Raw genomic sequence first — 7109 nt, forward strand, 5'->3', positions numbered from 1 at the left:
CCCTCTTTTTCTCCCTCTCTTCTCTTCTTTTTTTCCTTACCACTGGGAATGGATTCAATGTGTTTTGAGATGATTGCCCAGCCATATGGAGACGATAGAAAAGAGAAAGAGGATGACAGTTTGGGGAAAGCATCAAATCTGGGGACCCAGAGCTGGCTGTGCTTAAAGTCAGATTCCTAAGTCTCTTGAACTAGAGAGTGCCCGTAGCGCCCCCCCCCCCACACCTGCAAATGGCACTATGCTTCTTCTCATCTGGCTTTGTAGATCATTTCCAAAGTCACCCCAAAGCACATTCCCTCAGGGAGGTCCAGAGTTTAGTTTTAGGATATAAAGAGAAGCAAGGGACCTAACTGGACAGAGAGTCAAATGCTCATTTCAGCAGACATGCTGGGGAAAGCAGTTCACTGACCCGATGGGGTAATGACTTGAGGGAAAAGAATCATATGTGCTCCAAAAGCTTGAAGGGGCAAGCATGTGAAAGCAGGAAATAACAGATTTAATGTTTCTTCACCCCAAAACAACAACTTCAAACTTTCTGAAGTGGAAGGAAGAAATGGCTGGGAGAGAAGAGAAGAGGGTAAGAAAGGTTGAAGCACCCTTGGAGAAGTGAGGCAGGGGACTCTCAAGTGCAGAGGAAATGGCTACTATGCCTGACAGAAGAAATTGGGGAAAGCCCCTTAGGCAGCCTGAGCCAGATGAATTCAAAACCTCAGTTCTGTATAGGCTTCCATGTCTGTGGTTATAATGCTTAGCACTTAGCACCCAGCACCCAGCACTTAGCACCCAGCACCCAGGTTGAGCATATCTTGTTTGCTTTCCCTGTTGCTATAGAAACAGCACAATTAAAAGCCACTTGTGTATTAGTCGGGTCCTGTCAGAGCCTCTCAGGAGACAGCAATATCAGGCTGGATTGTCCTTCCTTCAGTCTCTGCTCCATTGTTAGTCTCTGCAACTCCTTCCGTGGGTATTTTGTTCCCCCTTTTGAGAAGGAATGAAGTATCCACACTTTGATCTTCCTTCTTCTTGAGTTTCTTGTGGTTTGTGGATTGTTCTTCATGTATTCTGAACTTCTGGGCTAATAACCACTTATCAGTGAGTGCATACCATGTATGTTCTTTTGTGATTGGGTTACCACACTCAGGATGATATTCTCCAGATCCATCCATTTCCCTAAGATTTTCATAAATTCATTGTTTTTAATAGCTGAGTAGTACTCCATTGTGTAGATGTCCCACAATTTCTGTATCCATTCCTCTGTTGAGGGACATCTGGGTTGTTTCCAGTTTCTGGCTATTATAAATAAGGCGCCTATGAACATGTGGAGCATGTGCCCTTATTACATATTGGAGAAGTAGAGGCTCACAGCCATCCATTGAACTGAGTACAGGGTCCCCAATGAAGGAGTTAGAGAAAGGACCCAAGGAGCTGAAGGGTTTGCAGCCCCTTAGAATGAACAACAATATGAACTAACTAGTACCTTCAGAGCTCCCAGGGACTAAACTACCAACCAAGGAGTACACATGGTGGGACTGATTGCTCCGGCAACATGTGTATAGTAGAGGATGGCCAAGTCGGTCATCAATGGGAGGAGAGGCCCTTGGCCCTGTGAAGGCTCTATGCTCCAGTGTAGGGGAATGCAAGGGGCCAGGAAGCAGGAGAGGGTGGAGTGGTGAGCAGGGGAGGGGGGAGGGAACAGGGATTTGTTCTTGTTTTTTTTTTTTTTTTTTTTTTTTTTTTTTGAGGGGAAACTGGGAAAGGAGAAATCACATGATATGTAAATAAAGAAAATATCTAATAAAAAAAAAGCCACTTGTGGAAGAAAGGGCTTATTTCTGGTTACACTTCCTGTAGTCCATCAGCAAGGGAAGCACAAATCAGGAACCTGGAGGCAGGAAATGAAGAGATTCCATAGAGGAATACCGCTCACCAGCTTGCTCTCCGTGGCTTGCCCAGCTTCCTTTCTTTTTCAGCCCAGGCCCATATGCCCATGGGTGGCACCAGTTACAGTGGGCCCTGGGCCTTCCCACCTCGATCATTAATCAATAAAATAGCAGATAGCCATGCCCATAGTGTCTCGGCCGATGTCCCCTCCTCCCTGCTTTCCCTAGTTCCTGTCAACCTGATGAAGACAAAGCACCCAGCTGCCTTTGTTGAAAGTCTATATTAGTGGCTTTCCTTGAAATGAGCATTTGTTTGGTTGTAAACTGCAGGCCCCACTGGCAGGCACTCTAGGGAAATGGGGTGTGAGGCAGGGGTCAGAATTTCTCAGCTCACAACTCTCTTTTCTACTGTGAACTGGGGTGTCAGCTTTAGACGATAGCCTCTGTGGTCCGTCATGAGGACTCAGCAACGGATACCTTCAGATCTTCACACTTAGCATGATTATGATAAACGCAGCGTGGCCAGTGGAAGGCAACCCCAGTGAGGAGACTCGCAGGAAATTAGCCAGTGAAAAAGATCTTTACTGAGAAAGCGTTTGAGTGCTGTTCAAGCCCCTTGTTTACAACACGGAACACCACGGTTTTCTCTCTTTTTGTTTGTTTTTTGTTTTTGTTTGTTTGTTTGTTTGTTTGTTTTTCAAGACAGGGTTTTTCTGTTGTAGCCCTGGCTGTCCTGGAACTCACTCTGTAGACCAGACTGGCCTTGAACTCAGAAATATGCCTGCCTCTACCTTCCTAGTGCTGGGATTAAGGGTGTGCGCCACCATGGTTTTCAATGCATTTGATGTTACACAGTCAACTTTAGAACACGCTCATGACCCTTGGAAGCCTTGTATGCTCTGGCTCCAGTCTCTTTACCTCTAGGGAATTCTGAAGTGCTTCCTGTCTCTGTTTTTTCTCAGATCTATACACAGATCTATACATCTTGTCATTTTTATTCCACTTAGTGTGTGTCAGGTGTCACCCACGTGACAATATATGTCAGAGCTTCCTTCCTACTTTATGACTGAGCAATATTTTTTTGTAGGGACATGCCACATTCTTTTAGTTAGTCATTTATCTCAGCAGTTCTCAACCTATAGGTCTCGACCCGCTTTGGGAGGTAGATGACCTTCTCACGGGAGTCGCCTAAGACCACTGGAAAACTCAGACATTCACAGTATACAAAAGTACAGTTATAAAGTAATAACAAAAGAATTTTATGGCTGAAGGTCACCGCCACATGAAGAGCTGTATTAAAGGGTTGAGAACCACTGCTTTATCTGTGAGACTGATTCTCCTATTCTCCACTTCATTTTGTGCATCCTGTGGTCTCCGTGGTCTTACTATTGGGCATAGAAGAATGAGAGCTACTTTCTTTTGCTGAGAATATAGGCTAAGCAATCCTCACCAGCCTCAGGTTCTGACAAAGCAAGTTGCATGGATGTTGAGCGACACTTGAGGCAATGCCAAGAGATAGGCTGGTGACTTTGAAAGGGCCTGGTAGTGGTTTTCAAGATCACCAAGCGGAACAGAGCTGTCGAGAGCTTCAGAGAGACCTAGGGTCTGGTGTTCCCTCTGATGTGAAGGCTCAGGTGATCATGTGATTATGACTCACATAGTCAACCCCGCGTGCCAAACAGCCTAACAAACTAAGAAGCTGATGGGTCTTCAGTGCATCCGACCAGTTCCAGGGTTCTAGTTGGCTGATTGACTCAGCGTCAAACAGGAGATCGAGGCTGTCAGAAGATTCCCTGTGCAGGTACAGAGTGGGAAGACTTTAAAGAATCGGCTTCTAGGCTGTAAGAACTGACCGTGCTTCTGGGCATGCTCGATCAAGGCTTCTCAACAGAGCCAGAGAGAACTGGCCACTCCTGTTGTCTGGAGTGCCTCCTTCTAAGCTGGGCATTACACGCACTGAGGTTTTAGGATGTAACGATTAACAGCATGAATAGCCAAACTTTCAAAGATTGTGGGCCCTTAAGACTGAAGCGGGGACCCACACATACTTATTTACTATCAATTTCACATCAAAATGAAGCTGTGTTCATCCTCTAAATTAAAATCCAAGTTGATGTACTAATATTTTTTTCTATACCCCAAATTGTCCCATCCTATCTCTTCAAAGGGGCCTGGTTTTGCATTTATTCCATCCCTAATCTAAAGGATAGGGATGGAATAATTATATTTTAATATTTGAAAAATTATTATTATTATTATTATTATTATTATTATTATTATTAGTCTTTGAGAGGGAGCCTTGCTATGTAGCCTAGGCTACCCTGGAACTTACTATACAACCCAGATGACTTTGAACTTTCAGTCCTCAAGTCCTATGTCTTCCGGGTGCTAGGGTAACAGGGATGGGCAGCCACACCTGGCTGGCCGATCACTGATCTTTTAGTGCAGTTTGCTCCCCATCTGTAGGAGCCTGGCGTCAGTCTTTAAGATGAGTTATTATGTGTGTGGGCCTCAGCTGTTTAATGCTGACTCCAATAGTCTCCGTTTCAGTTGAGGTGACATTTCCTTTCTAGTATCTGAGTGCCTCGGGAGCAGCTCACTGCAGCCTTGCAAGCCCCATGAATCTGGCAGGGGAATTCATGTCCTGTATTTATTTGACTTTCTGTGAGAAGAAAAACCTTTGGTGAGGAGGGTCTAGTGGAGAAGGTCTCTGGGGGTTTAATGGTGCCATTGAAGGCTAGTAGAAGAACTCACGGGCTGACAAGCATTGTTGAGACTGCAATCATGAGTTGGCCTCCTGGAAGTCCGTGCTGTGCAGATGTTAATCACAGTTACCTGTGGACAAGACAGCTAGCCAGAAAGAGCTGGATCCGCAGAACCAGGGAGCATGCTGGGTCCCGCGAATTACACAGCAAACACTCATTCAGGAGCGGGAAGGAGTTGGATCTGCAGAACCAGGAGCATGCTGGGTCCCACGAATTCTCTGACCATAAGCAAGAGACACGATGATTAAAAGACACCCCGAAGCAGGAAAGTGTGTACCCCATGTAGAACACTTTTGGCTAAAAAGTAAAGGGTGCTTTTACTGCTTCCGAAGCAACCCCGTTTCCAGAAGAATAGGCTGCTCTGATTCTAGGTAGGAATCACTCAGGTAATAAAACACTGATGCCAGAGTTTCACCAGGATTCTCGATTATCACAATGAGCATCCAACGTTGGGAACAACTGATTGGAGGACAGGTGAATGGAGAGATGGTAGAGAGAGAATCTCTCGTGTACTGTGTGGAAGCATTACCTGTCAGTAAAAATCTGATGGCCAATGAACTTCTAGGATTAGAAGGTGGGACATCGGGCTGAGAGAGAAAGGGGAACTCTGGGAGTTAGTCAGAGGAGGTTTCGCCATCCAGGCACAGAGCAAGTCCCCTATATGGAACTGAGGAGAGGTAACCAGCCATGTGGCAGAACTTGGATTAATATAAACAGGTTATTGCAAGTTAAGAGCTAGTCGGGAAACAATCCTAAACTAAGGCTGTTAAGCATTGTAAAGAAAAATGAAACACCATGTCATTATTTGGAAACTGGGGCTGACATAGAAAAGCCCAACCTGTTACAGAAGGCCTAGGAAGTCTGGGATGCTAAAGCCCAGGGCCCTTCCTGACCGCACCTGTTGGGTTTATATTAGACCCTGAGGCCAAAGGGCTGGGAGGAAAGAGAATTGAGGAAAGGCTGGGTTTCTATGGCATCTCAGGAAGGTGGCTTGGAGCTGGATCATGGAACCTTCTGTTGAGGTTGCCTACCTTCAGTCCTGGGTCCAAGAGCAGCGGTCACTTGGTGATTCCCTTGTGACTTCAGTGTTGGAGGCAGAGCTGAGGCCCTGAAATGGTGAGTCCTGCATTTTCCTCCTCCTTGCTCTCTTTGGTGTCTCTCTGCCTGTGAAGCCCTGCAGCCCAACCTTTAATTTTCTTTCAAATTCTACTATTTCCTAGGCCTGCTAGGAAGGCAAGGCCACCCTCCCCACCACCACTACAATGGTTTCTTTAGCCTAGGAACACCAAGGGGAACACGGTGGTTGGTGACACAACGGAGAATCATCTAGAGCTGCATTGGGTCTCACTATGTAACTCTGGCTCTCCTGGGAGCTATGTAGACCAAGCTGGCTTGCAACTCCTAGAGATCCACCTGTCTCTGCCTCCCAAGGGCTTGAGTAAAGGTGAGAGCCAGCGTGCTCAGTCAAGAGCTGTACTTTCCCATGGTGTCCCTTGGGTCCTGTTTCCTTGAGGTGAATGCAACCAGACCCATTGTCCTCAGCAGGAAGCACATTGCTTCTAGTGGCGTAAGAGGTCTGAAGCAAAGGCCTATTTGTTTCTTCTTACGTATCTGGTGGCTACCCATGATTATCATTATTTTCCGCTTAGTGCATTAGCATCTTGCTTCTTTCTCATGACATACTTTTGGGAAATTGCCCTAGAAAGTATAGTCAGAGACTTCATTCACAGGACAAAGGAGGCAGCTGCAACCTGGGTGAGCAAGAATCAGGCAGCAAGAACCTGGGTGAGGCCCCCGTCTCCCTGTATGGTGCCCTTTTCCCACCCCCAACCCCCAGCTGCCCCTTCCTGTTGCCATGGCAATGTCCCTAGAGAGTGAGGACCAGGCCTGCTGTTTCTTTCCTACATCCCTCCTCCCCACCCCCTTTGTGTCTAGAAGAGAGCTGAGCAGGCACCAGACAATGGTTGGCAATGATTGATGGAGAGTTTGGGGTGTTCATTTGGACCACCTGCAGGTGGGCTGGGTAGAGGAGAAGCTCCTCCCCCACAGTGCCCAGTTTACATCTATGTATCTACAGAGGGGAGGGAGCTGGTGACAGGGTGGGGGATTGCAGGGCTAGAAGCTCACACTACTTGTGCACTGCAGAATATGTATATATTTTATTCCACGATGACAAATATTTCACAAACGAGGATTGATGGTGGACACTCTTCAAGAGACAGCGTTCTGATCTCTTGACATACTTGGTTCATGGGTGAATTTTTCTTTTGGCAAAATGATGAGTGTGTTGGTTATATTGACGTTTTTTGCAACACATACTTTAAAGTGGGATAAGAAAAGGAAGTTTCTAAATACCAACCACAGAATCAAAGCCCTAGTCTAAGGCCAGGGCTTGCTTTACAACCTCACAACATATTTGGAACGTTGGATCTGCCAGGGAGGAGATTTGGAACTGTATATCCAA

This window comes from Mastomys coucha, unplaced genomic scaffold (assembly GCF_008632895.1).
Source record: "Mastomys coucha isolate ucsf_1 unplaced genomic scaffold, UCSF_Mcou_1 pScaffold22, whole genome shotgun sequence".
In the NCBI taxonomy this organism is placed as follows: Eukaryota; Metazoa; Chordata; class Mammalia; order Rodentia; family Muridae; genus Mastomys; species Mastomys coucha.